Below are 18,129 nucleotides of genomic sequence, written 5' to 3' on the forward strand. Positions count from 1 at the left end.
CTGTAACCTCTCCACCTCCCGTTTTGAAAAAAGTCAAACCCGTCCGAATTACCTACACTACAGATTGCATAGTAACAATGGTTTCCATTTGGCCACTGTCCGAATGTGCTAGTGGTCACATTTCGACATACCGGGATTATTTGCATGATAGGTGGAGTTTTGACAACAGAGAAATGAATTCTGGCCAATGTAGGGTTATCTTCCCTCAGTTCCCTTTGCGCTATTTGAGAGACGATATCGCATGACTACATGACGTAACCGCACAGCAATGTGTGCAGGTGATACAGTTCAGCCATTTTTGTCGTGGTCAAGCATTGTCTTCCATCTTTGTGTTGTTCGATACAGAAAGGTGTGGAAATATTTTAATGACCTACCTGGTGAAATGTCAAACATCAAATGAGATATCTTGCAAAATAAAATGTCGTAATACATAGCGATTGGAAGATATGGAGTTAGAATTCGAGGTGACAGGTTATGTCTTACTTAATACTTGTATCCTTTCGAACTCGGCGCCGTGATAATTATCAACCAAGTTCGACCCGTGCGGACATTGTGTTGATGAGTCCATTGACTGCAGGCGGGTAAGTATTTAAATATTTCTTTGCTTTCGTTTCTCTGAAAATGGGCATGGTGTTAGAACAACGGCATTACTCATACTCTGCACATACATACATACATACATACATACATACATACATACATACATACATACATACATACATACACACACACATACATCCATCCATCCATCCATCATCCATCCATCCATCCATCCATACATACATACATACATCCATACATACATCCATACATACATACATACATACATACATACATACATACATACATACATACATACATACATACATACATACATACATACATACATACATACATACATACATACATACATACATGTCGACTAGCTGGTAATAAAAACCCCAAAAATATCACTGTACAAGAGCGGGATGATTTCGCCGAGTAAGTTGATCACTAATTTCTCTGGTACCATAGATTGTAATTGTGAATACGATGAAGAACGGGGCATTGATCACCAATCTGTAATCAAAATTGAATTTCCTAAAACAAAGTCTTGTTCCATGAGTCATGGTTGTTACCGTCGCTTATTGTTGATTGGCCAATCGTTTCTGAAAGCGTCGATCAACATACGTTTGATTTCCAACAGGATGCGTTGAAATGTGTCACATTTATACCAGTCGTGCTATATACACTTTGGTTTGCATTCTTTCATGTTGGTTCAAACCTAACCAAACATGGCACATAGTCGAGCGAGTGCCAGGTAAGTATACACTGGGTTAGACTTCAATGAGAGAAACCAAGCGGTCGCAAATACGCGGGAATACTACTTGCTCGTGCTTCAGATACCTGTTACTGACAAATTACACCAGACACTTCAAATTACTAACAAGGCTAATTTACCAATGGCTTTGCAAGTCGCTCTTCTTATAAACAGAATGGGCGTTCGACTCAGTTTCTCACGTCAAGGCTAGATTTAGGTGCAGCCAACAAACCATGCACTTTTAAAGAGGTCCTTATTATGATAAGATAATTGTGCATGATGCGAACTGCACCGTTTTGGTGGGAAGGACTGTAGGGGAGGGTTAATGAGACACACAATTGTGAGTGTTTTTCTTTAGCTTTGGCAGGTTTTTGGTCATTCAGATCTCCTGTGTAATGTTGGCCAAATAGATTTATATAGCTGTAACGCATCTCAAAGATTTATCTAAATTCATGTTACCAAGTAAAAGGATATCACACGTAATATATTTTGAAAAATATCCAATATCGCTAACAAATGACTGCAATTCCGTTATCACCATTAACACTGGATATCACACACGGGTCACGCTGACCGTTGAAGAATAGCCATATTTTCCCGATTTTTAGGACCAGGTAGAACGCGCCTCGGGGACAGATGTTCGGAGTCTCTAATTGCTACAACTCTCGTCTGATCTATCACTCTTTGGGGGCTCATTTCAAAGCTCTTGGAGACAGAAACACTTTCATCGTCTTAGTTTTTTAAATATCCAAAATTTGTTTCATCCTATAGAGTTAACACAGGGATAGCGGCCATTTTGAATTTCAAAGTATCGCAAAATTATCTGTTATTTCTTTTGCACGGTGACCACCGTATTTTATTGTTGATTTGATAAGAGAATGATTATAAGTTAATTTACGAAATTTTGAGCAAATGTTTAAGTCTTTCTCTTTAGAGGCGCATACCACATTAAACCTTAAACACACACAACAAATAGGCTTGAAAATATATCTTTAAGAAGCCGTTCTAAAAGTGGCCAGTCTCTGCGAACTTGACTCCCAAATAGAAGGTGCCATGTTCTGTAATTTTGACAATATGCAAACAAATACGGCATCGTACCCATGATAGTTGAAGCATGAACTTGGCGAAGTGAATTCATTGCCTTGCATCTTGAACCCCTTCTCTGAGCACAAGTATAAAAGTGCAAAGATCGAAGTAAAGAGTAATGACGTTTACTTTCCACAAAGATGATAAATTGCTGAAATAGTTTATTTAAAGCTGATTCAAAGTGACAAAATGTGTACAGGAGTGGAAAATTCTCAGTACAAAAATGTCAACAAATGAAAGCCCTGCTACTGATGTCAAATGACAGTCTATTATAGCGACAAAATTCACACCACCTCATTATTAAATCTAAATATTGGTTACATTTTATGACTATTACTTTGGATCCCAGTTTCGTCAACTTTTCCTATTATTTGTTTAGCTCTGTTGTTCATTCGGCAATTTCTCCAAACACCTTGTCGATTAATTCCTGCTTCATTTCTCTGTCTTCAATTTCTTCAATTTCTTCTTTCAGCTCATCTCTGTCAAAATGATGGAATATATTCTGTTCTATAACTATGTCTGTTTGTGAGAGTGCATGAAAAAGTCTACAAGGTTCAACTTTGTCTATCATAACATTCAAAGGGCAGTGAATTTACTATCACAGCGAACAATACCATAATCCTGCTAAGTACTAATTGTACCAATCGTCGTGTATGTGATTTACATCAACTTCATTTACAGTGATTAAATATTATGCTTGATAAAAAATTATATACTTACATAACCTCATTTATTATTCCCTCGCGTTTGTCTTCCAATTTATTCACAGGCCTTCTTCTTCTTCTTCTACTGACACCTTCGGAGTCGCTTATCAGGAGACTCATCACCAGAGCCAAACACAAAAGTAATGCCAATCTGGTCCTCATCATCACGAAAGATTCTTCAATCAACAGTTAACCAAATAAATCTAATCAGAGACAGGGAAAGCAATATATGAGTTAGGATGTGCAGGTTTTTAGTTCAATGTTCAAAATACCTTTGTCATTATCATATACTGGTAAAACTTTTGCATGGTTTTCATAACGATACTAATCAAGGCACTTTGCATAAACGAATATAACTATTAAAGAAACTAAGCTTTCGATGCAGCTAAAGCAATAAACAATACATGCAAACAGATGCTTTAACATTGTTCTATACTTTATCGCCGATATTCTATTTTCACATGTGCAAACGGAAATGTGTTAAGGCACCAGAATCGATCGACAACTTCCTGGCTACGATCAACACTTCTTATTTCTGAAATAAAACGGACCGGACGACCAGAGTATGTGCATCTCCACAAGCAAAAACTCAAGACAATGTTCCTAGATTGACATCCAACTTTAAGAATACAATATATTGGAATTGGACGAATGACACATGACGATATGATAACATCAAAATTTAGGACGACGTAACCGTTGAAGAGCTACTGAGTGCCTTGTGGCATGGAGACCAATCCCAGAATCCTTTGCTGACACCATTATAGTGTTGATACAGCTAGTGTTGCCAATACAAGTTAAAGTAGTCGGCATACATGGCAATGATAGGAATAGAACAACAGGTTTCAGAACTTTTTACTATCTCTGACGAGGATATTTCCGAATTATTGTATCGCTACAAACGACCCAAGACAAAAGCATGTTTATAAAAGAAATATAATAGAGAGCTTTACAAACTTAAAAACTATATTGATTTCGGGATAAAACATTTATGACCGCTCTAAATATGAACATCTGATCTCATTAAAGTTCAGATTTAAAGATTTTGAAGGTTATGAATTTGCCCGAAATCAAGAGGAACAATTGTCTTTAACATTGGGGGAGCGCGTGTGTAAAGGGTAGTCAGCACCGGTGGGGATGACTTACACGTAATTTGAGTGGCAATGGTGTTTAATCAGCGTTCATGGCTGCTCAGCAAAATGATTTTGTAGTGCTAAACAGAGGACACTTTTCGACAAAATTGGTACCAGATAAGCTCATGCATATCCACCCCACTATTTTGCGGTCAAAAAATGAAGCATTTTGCTCGTTGCCGGATACAGTGACCAAATATTTAGCTTAGAGTCGACCTATACAAACACTTTGGCAACTGTTACTAATTCAAATTGTTGTCAATCATGACTCACGTAGGTTGCGAAAATTCATGAACGCTTGACTGATTGCATTATTGACCTGGCGACAGCACACACCAATGGACAGAGTTTGGCAATTTGAACAGCGATAAATTTAAATCGTAAATACATGACCAGTTCGCTACATTACACACTGAGAGGTTAAAATAAAAAAAATCTTTTTTTGAACAGTATGCGGCCCTGGAATGGCCGTTTTGTTTTGGTGCGTTTGAAGGCATGTATACTTTAAGTGTGCCAGGCCTATCCATTTTTGTTTTGTGTCGGCATAGAATTCAATTACGTCCATGGTGTTGGTAACGCATGCCATGGTTTACATTCACAATGCCGACACTTGGCAGCAGTGAGGTCTATCGGAATAGTTTGCTTGGTGTCTGGTTAACTGTACCTTTTTTTGATCTACGAAAAATAGGACTATCCTGATCTCTGCTGACATTATTAGATCCCGGTCTCTGTGACTGAAAAAGGCTGCGAATGCTGCTTCGAATTCCTGTCCTTCACCTGACACGACGAGTAGCAAAGAACATCTTTTGGCGACGAACGCTTAACTATCTCTGACACACCAACTCAACGACTCGTGAGTCGTCTGGTGAAGAAATGCCCCGAGCGATTGACTGTGATGTACCTTAGATGTAATCCGTGCAATAACCGTCATTCAGATGTGATAATTTCTTTGTCCAAGAAAAAGTTTTGCTGATTCCATCAGAATTTGCATAGGTTGCTAATATAGCCGCTGGGAAAACTATCGAGAGCGCTACGGCATTCTTACCCACTGATAATCGATGCATCGATGGTCTGTGACTCAATTCTTGTTGCACATAGATAAACCCTTTCTATAGGAAAACTGTCTAAATATTTAGAGTATATTTTATTTGACTAAAACAACATTTCATCACGGAAACACCCTGGATAATCGTGGTCGGCACATAACACATCTTTGCCTTGCTAAGAGCACACTGCACGGATAGACGACTCGGGTCGACAATGCAAATCAATATAGTGGCAATGGACATTGACAGGATTTCAACATTTTGAAACTGAATATGGCTAAACTACCTTGACGCGGTATAAATCTGAACTGTACATTTTCTTGCATATTCAATTTGGAAACATTTTTACGAAATGGAACTCAGCATTGCTCTCTCAGCATTGGCAGACGACAAAACGTATGAAAATCAGAGAAAGCATATATTTTACACGTTAAAAACTGATATCTATATGTGGTATGATTGGTTAACAATATAATGCAACTGATTGAGAATAATGAAAACGACAAAAACTAAGGAGAAGTTTTAAAAAAATTTACCTGAGATAAAGACATAATGCTGTATCTAAAGTCTTCGCAGTGGGAGGTAAATTAATTGCGTCGTTCGAAATTATTATGGACTCCCTAGTATATTGTCAATCAGCACAACAACAAACCTTTGGGATTTCGGGTCATAATCGGAAATGATTGTAAAACTTCCTGATGTGAAAAATACGCTCGGGAAATGACATGTTTTTATCGATATCTCGCGATCCGCGCTCAATTGCAACGTTAAATATCTACCGTTGGCATTCAAAATGTGTTTTAAAAATGTCACCAAGTGGGAGCCACTTTAAGAATAACTTTTGTATTTTATTGAACTGTTATTTATTTCTGTATTTAAGCCCGATGAAGATTACTCACTCTCGAAAAAGTGTAAATAAATAGAGGCGACAGCCAAACTGAAGTTACCGACGAAGACACCGAAGGACAAAAAACAACAAGGGCCGAAACTCTGTGACAACAACCACAGCTGAAAACATTACGGCGTGCAAAGGCGAAATGTCATTCGTATTTAAAAATCTACAACTGGCAGTACTAGCTCTGCTCTCCGGGTCTATGAAAGATGTCCATGATAGAGTTGTTGAAGACAACATACAGCGTTTAGTTAGTAAAGCTACCGAAGGCAAGTAATACTGACTAGAATTAACGCAAACATGATTGTGATTTATAGACAAAGAGACTGCAATTCCAATATTTGCAAGATAACAAACAACAGAGCAAAGAATCTAACATAAACGACCATCCCAGTTGGAAACATCGTATCAGCTTTGCAATTAGAAAAGTTTTCTATCCACTTTCTCGCCGCCTTCGCTGTCAAAATACGACGATTTCAAATCTCTCGAATGTAAGTGTTCGTCTGTAATTCAAGGGCATCTTTTTAACACTTTATTAAAACGAAGTATACTGTTTAGTTAACCATTCATTCCTAGATTGACTTAGAACTTTAGAATACAACATATTGGGAAAGGATGAATAGAAAATGACGATATGAAACACTACAATTTAGGACGGCGTCGCCATTAAGTGCGTTCAAATTAAACCTTGTAGAGGTACTGAGTCCGTACTTCTATTTTGACCACACCCAGAATCCTTGCTGACAACATCACTACAAACACAGCCTTGATGCAGATACTGTGGTCGATACGAGTCCCCATACAAAGTACAAAAACGGCATTAGTAGCAGGCATACATGGCATACCAATGAAATAAATAGGACAATAGTTTTAAGAACTTCTTACAATGTCTAGCGAGGATATTTTCGAACTTTCTTATCGATAAAAACGATCCGAGAAAAAAGCATGTCTTTAAAAGAAATTATATAAAGGTAGCCCTACTAACTTAAAAACTATATTGATTCTGGGATTAAAACATTTATGACTGTTCCAAATATGAACATCCGATCTCATCGAAGTTCAGATTTTAAGACTTCGGAATTTTATGAATTTGCCTAAAATCAAGAGGCACAATGTCTTTAACATTGAACATTAATGTATTTCAGTTCTTCCAGTACAGAATAATTAAAACTATGCTATCAAACAAATAACACACAAATATATCATATCAGTAACAGTTACAACCGATATCGAGTTATGACCCGGTGACTACAGAATGCAATGAAGATGTATTAAAATAACGCAAACTCGGGAAAGATGAACAATGTCTGGAAAGATAAGAATAAATAAATCCTGTCGATGAAGCTTAGACAGGATTAACATCGAGAAAGCTATCACTTCTCGACTCCGTCTGTATTCTACTAAGTTTACACTTTCACAAGTATACTTGACTGCTAAATCACCAAGTCACTCACCGATTTATGTGTCCTTCTGAACTTCAAGAGCTGAGAAGCTGCACTGCCAGGTTTTGTTTTTTGTTTTGTTACTTGTATTAAACCGATTGTCTAGATGAAGGATGGACTAGGACCTTATATAATACTCCATTCCAGACCAGTAAATGCTATCATTTGATGTCGACTCATTCGTTGATTGTCTTACTCAGACAATACTTATTAATATTCTTTGCAAATAGAGAGCATTTGTTCAGAAAATTGCATGTCAAATCTTGTCCTTTTGTCAATAACATTCTGTGCATATAGAAATCATTTGTTAGTTGGAAAGCATTTTTTTGTTACCGTCTACAATCTTCCCAGGTACACGAATTATTTGCTTGTTTGGCCCTTTGTTTCAGATGATCTCTTGCCAACATTGTTGTTCTAATTTCATCTTTGATCCAAGGAACATTGTAACGCCTGACACATTGATTAACAATCTGTCCTCGTCTTTACAAACATTCGACAATAACTGTTTAAAAATAGCCAATACACGTTCAACATCACCAAAACTACAAACTAAATTCCATGGTACACCTTAAAGGTTTCGCATAAATGAGAACTGAGATCAAAATTCTTAAATTTGCGTGTCTTTATGAGCTTTGGTAGACCTGCTAGTAACTTGCATTTTCTCGTGACGAATACAGCATCATGATCAGAAAAGGTAGCTGTGACAACGCCCGATTCACTAATCCGGTGATTGACACAGACAGGTGTGGTCAATGCAAGTTGGTGATTTGTCTGTTGACCTCATGCTGTATGAAATGATTTGCACTTATATCATAGGCATCAACGTCAACATCAACCTTGTCTACAGGTATTTGCATCGATGTGTATAGTCGTTAAGCTAACGTTAAGGGCTCTTAGTTAGTAGCATTTTGGGTATCTGCGGTAAAATTATACGAATTTTGATTATCTTTAATTCTGTTAAGATATTTGCATAACGTCAATGGAATGCATGTAGAACGATGTTCATTGGCACTAGTATTTTAGGCATTATTCAAGATAGAGCTCACTCGCCGTGACATGTTTGGAATTTGGCATATTGCGAATGACACTTTGTTGATGATTACACGCATTTTCATTACAGTTTGAGGCATTTTACTAATTATCTAATATATATGCAATACTATAATTATTTTAGTTTTTTTATTATTTTAGGTATTTGCAAAAGTATTATAGATCCCCAGTAAATGACTTTTAAAGTCATACACATTCGCATCCTGATAGGCAATTGCAATGATGCTATAGGAATTCAGGCCTACTTGGTGATTTAGGCCTTGGCTATGGATTTGCGTATATGTAATTTTGAGTCACATCAGACTTGCCTTTTTTAAAATCCCGTCGAGGTATCTATTACCAAGGAGGGGAGACCTCTGACGTCAAATTATTCGAAATATATTTTTGTTGTCTCAAAAATGACAAACACTGAAAGCAAGCTTAACAGGGTCTTCTTTCCCCGCTAATTATATATATATATATATATATAATATATATATATATATATATATATATATATATATATATATATAACAATCAATCTTGATGAATTTGAGTGTAATAACCAAAAATCCTGAACGTCATAGACCCTAAAACGCTGCTCTCAAAGCAGCGCCAGTCTGAATATGTGTTGGCGTGCTATGTAGAGGCGAGCTCTACTCTCTATGATGTTTGAAAACAAGTGGCAGTTTCTATAGCTTGGTCCAAAATTAGCACTTGATAAAACTTCTTTTTAACTAATTTGTTATGACAATTTATTTCAAATAACCCACGAAATGTTCAATCTTCAATCAACGTTCGGTTAGCAAATAATAAGCGTTGCCGAAGCAATTTCTTGATAAGGTTCCAACTCACAACCAACGATAGCAGAGAAATCCAATACTAAGACGAAATCTCCTTCTCTGCAAAAAGCTGGTTCAATGCCCGAGGCAAATTGTTTCACTGACATCCACAAAGCTGGAGTACAATTAAGTATACACCCGCAAGTACAGACATGTAAATATACAACATACTCATATACAAAATCAAAACTATGAATGTATCGCTAAACGGTAAACAAAAGAAAAAGAACATTGTAAAGCAACAGAAACTGGGAAAGGAATTTACACCTCTGTATGAAAACCTATTTGTGAGAGCACAAATCAGAATGAACTTCAGATATTTAGTCGTGTGAAAGTGTCGAGAACATGGCGCTCGTAAAATTGTCACCTAGATCAATATATATATATATATATTATATTATATATATATATATATATATATATATATATATATATATATATATATATATATATATATATATATATATATATACACTTCCTTTTTGGTGTATTTTAAACAATCAGTCATTCTGTGTTATGATGAATTTGAGTGTAATAACCAAAACACCCGAAAGTCCTAGACCGTAAAACGCTGCTCTCAAAGCAGCGCCAGCGATGGCACTGATCACTTATGGATGCCATTTTACATTCATGCACTGATTGGTCGCAGTGACGCTATCTTGATCTCAATATGTATAGGCGTGGTATGTAGAGGCGAGCTTTACTGTCTTTGATGGTTCAATGCCCGAGTCAAATGGTTGCAATAATAGACGTGTGACCTGCAAAAAGCTGGAGTACAATGGAGCATCCGCCCGGATGTACGGAAATGTAAATATGCAACATACACGTAAACAAAATCAAAACTATGAACTTGAGTAATGTTTCGTGGATTAAGAAAAAACCCCGAAAAGGAACCAGATAAAGCAAGATAAAGCAACAGAAAAGGGGAAAGGAATTTACAGCTCTGTGTCAAAATCTATTGGTGAGAACACGAATCTGAATGAACTTCGAATGTTTGATCGTGTGAGAGTGTTGAGAAGATGGCGCTCATAAAATTGTTACCCAGATCAATAATTTGGCTGACGTGGCCTGGATCTTTATCCAGTAACACAGGGATGCTATTGTCTTCTTTATTACTATAAGTGAAAATAGCATTTCCCATCATTAATCTAAAAAGCAAAGATGGAATCGGTGAGTACAATTCCATCCAAACCCTTTTCGTTCATTATGGTGTGGTAATAAGGTTTCTGAGACAAAACTGTTGAATTAACAGCGCCCTCTTGAGGTGCATGTTGCATTCGTAATCAGCCAGAAACCTCGATCTCCATGTACAAGTCCCCTCCTGTTTTGAAAAGTCAAACCCGTCTAAACTACCTACAGTACAGGTTGCATAGTAACAATGGTTTCCATTTGGCCACTTTCCGAATGTGCAAATAGTCAAGTTTTGACATACCAGGATTATTTGCGTAACAGGTGGAGTTTTGACAACAGAGAAATGAATTCTGGCCAAAGTTGGGTTATCTTCACTAGTTTCTTTTTGTGATTTGATAGACGATATCGCTTGACTAGATGACGCAACCGCACAGCAATATGTAAAGGTGATACAGTTCAACCATTTTTGTCGTGGTCAAGCATTGTCTTGCATTGTTGTGTTGTTTAATACAGAAAGGTGTGAAAATATTTTAATGACCTACCTGGTGAAATGTCAAACATTTAATGAGATATCTTGCAAAATAAAATGCCTCAACATACTCCGATTGGTAGATATAGAGTTAGAATCTGAGGTGGTAGGTAATGTCTTACTTAATATTTGTATTCTTTCGAACTCTGCGCCCTGTTAAGTATCAACCCGGTTCGACCCGTGCCGACATTGTGTTGATGAGTCCATGGATTGCGGGCGGGTAAGTATTTAAGTATTTCTTTGCTTTCGTTTCTCCGAAAATAGGCATGGTGTTAGAACAACGGCATTACTCATTCTCCACAGACACAGGCAACCACACACACACACGAACACCCACCCACCACACACAACACACACACACACACACACACACACACACACACACATGCATACATAGATACAAACATACATACATGTCGACTAGCGGGTAATAAAAAACCCGAAAGTATCACTGTACAAGAACGGGATGATTTAGCCGAGTTAGTTGATCACTAATTTCTACTTCTTATCAACAGAAAGGGCGTCCGACTCAGTGTCATCTCAAGGCTCGATTCCGGTGCAGCCCACGAACAATGCACTTTCAGAGAGGTACTTATTATGATAAGATATATTGTGCATGATGAGAATTGCACCGTTTCGGTAGGAAGGACTGTAGGGAGAGGGTTTACGAGACACACACTTGTGAGTGTTTTTCTTTACCTTTGGCAGGTTTTTGGTCATTCAAAAGTCGAAGAAATTCCAAAAAGAAATATAGATCTTCTGTGTATTGTTGGCCAAATAGAGTTGTGTAGCTGTAACGCATCTCAAAGATTTATCCAAATTCATGTGACCAAGTACAAGGATATCACACGTAATGTATTTTGAAAAAATATCCAATGTCGCTAACAAATGACTGCAATTCCGTTATCACCATTAACACTGGATATCACACACGGGTCACGCTGACCGTTGAAGAATAGCCGTATTTTCCCTATTTTCAGGACCACAACGAGAATATGTATTAAGGTAGAACGCGCCTCGGGGACAGATGTTCGGAGTCTCTAATTTCTACAACTCTCGTCTGATCTATCACTCTTTGGGGGCTCATTTTAAAGCTCTTGGAGACAGAAACACTTTCATCGTCTTAGTTTTTTAAATATTCAAACTTTGTTTTATCCTATAGAGTTAACACAGGGATAGCGGCCATTTTGAATTTCAAAGTATCGCAAAATTATCTGTTTTTGTTTCTCTAGTTTCAAACGTTTGCACGGTGACCACCGTATTTTATTGTTGATTTGATATAAAGATGATTATAAGTTCATTCATGAAATTTTGAGCAAATGTTTAAGTCTTTCTCTTTAGAGGCGCATACCACCTTAAACCTTAAACACACACACAACAAATAGGCTTAAAATATATCTTTAAGAAGCCGTTTCTAAAATGTGGTCAGTCTCTGCGAACTTGACTCCAAAATAGAAGGTGCCATGTTCGGTAATTTTGACAATATGCAAACAAATACGGCATCGTACCCATGATAGTTGAAGCATGAACTTGGCGAAGTGAATTCATTGCCTTGCATCTTGAACCCCTTCTCTGAGCACAAGTATAGAAGTGCAAAGATCGAAGTAAAGAGTAATGACGTTTACTTTCCACAAAGATGATAAATTGCTGAAATAGTTTATTTAAAGCTGATTCAAAGTGACGAAATGTGTACAGGAGTGGAAAATTCTCAGTACAAAAATGTCAACAAATGAAAAGCCCTGCTACTGATGTCAAATGACAGTCTATTATAGCGACAAAAATTCACACCACCTCATTATTAAATCTAAATATTGGTTACATTTTATGACTATTACTTTGGAATCCCAGTTTCGTCAACTTTTCCTATTATTTGTTTAGCTCTGTTGTTCATTCGGCAATTTCTTCAAACACCTTGTCGATTAATTCCTGCTTCATTTCTCTGTCTTCAATTTCTTCGATTTCTTCTTCCAGCTCATCTCTGTCAAAATGATGGAATATATTCTGTTCTATAACTATGTCTGTTTGTGAGAGTGCATGAAGAATACTACAAGGTTCAACTTTGTCTATCATAACATTCAAAGGGCAGTGAATTTACTATCACAGCGAACAATACCATAATCCTGCTAAGTACTAATTGTACCAATCGTCGTGTATGTGATTTACATCAACTTCATTTATAATGATTAAAAATTATGTACTTACATAACCTCATTAATTATTCCCTCGCGTTTGTCTTCCAATTTATTCACAGGCCTTCTTCTTCTTCTTCTACTGACACCTTCGGAGTCGCTTATCAGGAGACTCATCACCAGAGCCAAACACAAAAGTAATGCCAATCTGGTCCTCATCATCACGAAATATTCTTCAATCAACAGTTAACCAAATAAATCTAATCAGAGACAGGGAAAGCAATATATGAGTTAGGATGTGCAGTTTTTTAGTTCAATGTTCAAAATACCTTTGTCATTATCATATACTGGTAAAACTTTTGCATGGTTTTCATAACGATACTAATCAAGGCACTTTGCATAAACGAATATAACTATTACAGAAACTAAGCTTTCGATGCAGCTAAAGCAATAAACAACACATGCAAACAGATGCTGTAACATTGTGCTATACTTTATCGCCGATATTCTATTTTCACATGTGCAAACGGAAATGTGTTAAGGCACCAGAATCGATCGACAACTTCCTGGCTACGATCAACACTTCTTATTTCTGAAATAAAACGGACCGGACGACCAGAGTATGTGCATCTCCACAAGCAAAAACTCAAGACAATGTTCCTAACATCAAAATTTAGGACGACGTAACCGTTGAAGAGCTACTGAGTGCCTTGTGGCATGGAGACCAATCCCAGAATCCTTTGCTGACACCATTATAGTGTTGATACAGCTAGTGTTGCCAATACAAGTTAAAGTAGTCGGCATACATGGCAATGATAGGAATAGAACAACAGGTTTCAGAACTTTTTACTATCTCTGACGAGGATATTTCCGAATTATTTTATCGCTACAAACGACCCAAGACAAAAGCATGTTTATAAAAGAAATTATATAATAGAGAGCTTTACAAACTTAAAAACTATATTGATTTCGGGATAAAACATTTATGACCGCTCTAAATATGAACATCTGATCTCATTAAAGTTCAGATTTAAAGATTTTGGAAGGTTATGAATTTGCCCGAAATCAAGAGGAACAATTGTCTTTAACATTGGGGGAGCGCGTGTGTAAAGGGTAGTCAGCACCGGTGGGGATGACTTACACGTAATTTGAGTGGCAATGGTGTTTAATCAGCGTTCATGGCTGCTCAGCAAAATGATTTTGTAGTGCTAAACAGAGGACACTTTTCGACAAAATTGGTACCAGATAAGCTCATGCATATCCACCCCACTATTTTGCGGTCAAAAAATGAAGCATTTTGCTCGTTGCCGGATACAGTGACCAAATATTTAGCTTAGAGTCGACCTATACAAAACACTTTGGCAACTGTTACTAATTCAAATTGTTGTCAATCATGACTCACGTAGGTTGCGAAAATTCATGAACGCTTGACTGATTGCATTATTGACCTGGCGACAACACACACCAATGGACAGAGTTTGGCAATTTGAACAGCGATAAATTTAAATCGTAAATACATGACCCAGTTCGCTACCTTACACACTGAGAGGTTAAAATAAAAAAAATCTTTTTTTGAACAGTTATGCGGCCCTGGAATGGCCGTTTTGTTTTGGTGCGTTTGAAGGCATGTATACTTTAAGTGTGCCAGGCCTATCCATTTTGTTTTGTGTCGGCATAGAATTCAATTACGTCCATGGTGTTGGTAACGCATGCCATGGTTTACATTCACAATGCCGACACTTGGCAGCAGTGAGGTCTATCGGAATAGTTTGCTTGGTGTTTGTTTAACTGTATCTTTTTTTGATCTACGAAAAATAGGACTATCCTGATCTCTGCTGACATTATTAGATCCCGGTCTCTGTGACTGAAAAAGGCTGCGAATGCTGCTTCGAATTCCTGTCCTTCACCTGACACGACGAGTAGCAAAGAACATCTTTTGGCGACGAACGCTTAACTATCTCTGACACACCAACTCAACGACTCGTGAGTCGTCTGGTGAAGAAATGCCCCGAGCGATTGACTGTGATGTACCTTAGATGTAATCACGTGCAATAACCGTCATTCAGATGTGATATTTCTTTGTCCAAGAAAAAGTTTGCTGATTCCATCAGAATTTGCATAGGTTACTAGTATAGCCGCTGGGAAAACTATCGAGAGCGCTACGGCATTCTTACCCACTGATAATCGATGCATCGATGGTCTGTGACTCAATTCTTGTTGCACATAGATAAACCCTTTCTATAGGAAAACTGTCTAAATATTTAGAGTATATTTTATTTGACTAAAACAACATTTCATCACGGAAACACCCTGGATAATCGTGGTCGGCACATAACACATCTTTGCCTTGCTAAGAGCACAGTGCACGGATAGACGACTCGAGTCGACAATGCAAATCAATAGAGTGGCAAAGGACATTGACAGGATTTCAACATTTTGAAACTGAATATGGCTAAACTACCTTGACGCGGTATAAATCTGAACTGTACATTTTCTTGCATATTCAATTTGGAAACATTTTTACGAAATGGAACTCAGCATTGCTCTCTCAGCATTGGCAGACGACAAAACGTATGAAAATCAGAGAAAGCATATATTTTACACGTTAAAAACTGATATCTATATGTGGTATTGGTTAACAATATAATGCAACTGATTGAGAATAATGAAAACGACAAAAACTAAGGAGAAGTTTTAAAAAAATTACCTGAGATAAAGACATAATGCTGTATCTAAAGTCTTCGCAGTGGGAGGTAAATTAATTGCGTCGTTCGAAATTATTATGGACTCCCTAGTATATTGTAAATCAGCACAACAACAAACCTTTGGGATTTCGGGTCATAATCGGAAATGATTGTAAAACTTCCTGATGTGAAAAATACGCTCGGGAAAAGACATGTTTTTATCGATATCTCGCGATCCGCGCTCAATTGCAACGTTAAATATCTACCGTTGGCATTCAAAATGTGTTTTACAAATGTCACCAAGTGGGAGCCACTTTAAGAATAACTTTTGCATTTTTAGTTGAACTGTTATATATTTCTGTATTTAAGCCCGATGAAGATTACTCACTCTCGAAAAGTGAAAATAAATAGAGGCGACAGCCAAACTGAAGTTACCGACGAAGACACCGAAGGACAAAAAACAACAAGGGCCGAAACTCTGTGACAACAACCACAGCTGAAAACATTACGGCGTGCAAAGGCGAAATGTCATTCGTATTTAAAAATCTACAACTGGCAGTACTAGCTCTGCTCTGCGGGTCTATGAAAGATGTCCATGATAGACTTGTTGAAGACAACTCACAGCGTTTAGTTAGTAAAGCTACCGAAGGCAAGTAATACTGACTAGAATTAACGCAAACATGACAGTGATTTATAGACACAGGGACTGCAATTCCAATATTTGCAAGATAACAAACAACAGAGCAAAAAATCTAACGTAAACGACCATCCCAGTTGGAAACATCGTATCAGCTTTTCAATTAGAAAAGTTTTCTATCCACTTTCTCGCCGCCTGTGCTGTCAAAATACGACGATTTCAAATCTCTCGAATGTAAGTGTTCGTCTGTAATTCAAGGGCATCTTTTTAACACTTTATTAAAACGAAGTATACTGTTTAGTTAACCATTCATTCCTAGATTGACTTAGAACTTTAAGAATACAACATATTGGGAAAGGATGAATAGAAAATGACGATATGAAACACTACAATTTAGGATGGCGTCGCCATTAAGTGCGTTCAAATTAAATCTTGTAGAGGTACTGAGTCCGTACTTCTATTTTGACCACACCCAGAATCCTTGCTGACAACATCACTACAAACACAGCGTTGATGCAGATACTGTGGTCAATACGAGTCCCCATACAAAGTACAAAAACGGCATTAGTAGCCGGCATACATGGCATACCAATGAAATAAATAAGGACAATAGTTTTCAGAACTTCTTACAATGTCTAGCGAGGATATTTTCGAACTTTTTTATCGATAAAAACGATCCGAGACAAATGCATTTCTTTAAAAGAAATTATATAAAAGATAGCCCTACTAACTTAAAAACTATATTGATCTAGGATTAAAACATTTATGACTGTTCCAAATATGAACATCTGATCTCATCGAAGATCAGATTTAAAGATTTCGGAATGTTATGAATTTGCCTAAAATCAAGAGGCACAATTGTCTTTAACATTGAACATTAATGTATTTCAGTTCTTCCAGTACAGAATAATTAAAACTATGCTATCAAACATATAACACACACAAAAATATCATATCAGTAACAGTTACAACCGATATCGAGTTATGACCCTTGACTACAGAATGCAATGAAGATGTATTAAAATAACGCAAACTCGGGAAAGATGAACAATGTCTGGAAAGATAAGAATAAATAAATCCTGTCGATGAAGCTTAGGCAGGATTAACATCGAGAAAGCTATCACTTCTCGACTCCGTCTACATTCTACTCAGTTTACACTTTCACAAGTACTTGACTGCTAAATCACCAAGTCACTCACCGATTTATGTGTCCTTCTGAACTTCAAGAGCTGAGAAGCTGCACTGCCAGGTTTTGATTTCCACCTCTGTACTTGTATTAAACCGATTGTCTAGGTGAAGGATGGACTAGGACCTTATATAATACTCCATTCCAGACCAGTAAATGCTATCATTTGATGTCGACTCATTCGTTGATTGTCTTACTCAGACAATACTTATTAATATTCTTTGCAAATAGAGAGCATTTGTTCAGAAAATTGCATGTCAAATCTTGTCCCTTTGTCAATAACATTCTGTGCATATAGAAATCATTTATAGTTGGAAAGCATTTTTTGTTACCGTCTACAATAGGTATACGAATAATTT

General features: G+C 37.2%; 2 long non-coding RNA genes across 2 annotated transcripts; both read right to left on the reverse strand.

Moving 5' to 3' along the window:
- Window positions 1-2,530: 2,530 nt before the first annotated feature.
- LOC139124857 (uncharacterized) lies at window positions 2,531-7,771 on the reverse strand. Its single transcript, XR_011550071.1, has 3 exons — window positions 7,616-7,771; window positions 3,107-3,293; window positions 2,531-2,865 (listed from the first exon to the last, which is right to left on the reverse strand). It is a non-coding gene; the product is annotated as an uncharacterized lncRNA (long non-coding RNA).
- Window positions 7,772-12,774: 5,003 nt separating this feature from the next.
- LOC139124858 (uncharacterized) lies at window positions 12,775-17,860 on the reverse strand. The gene is made up of 3 exons (XR_011550072.1): window positions 17,784-17,860; window positions 13,337-13,523; window positions 12,775-13,112 (listed from the first exon to the last, which is right to left on the reverse strand). It is a non-coding gene; the product is annotated as an uncharacterized lncRNA (long non-coding RNA).
- Window positions 17,861-18,129: the final 269 nt, after the last annotated feature.

The sequence above is a fragment of the Ptychodera flava genome (assembly GCF_041260155.1).
Source record: "Ptychodera flava strain L36383 chromosome 23 unlocalized genomic scaffold, AS_Pfla_20210202 Scaffold_24__1_contigs__length_23054250_pilon, whole genome shotgun sequence".
Classification (NCBI taxonomy): Eukaryota; Metazoa; Hemichordata; class Enteropneusta; family Ptychoderidae; genus Ptychodera; species Ptychodera flava.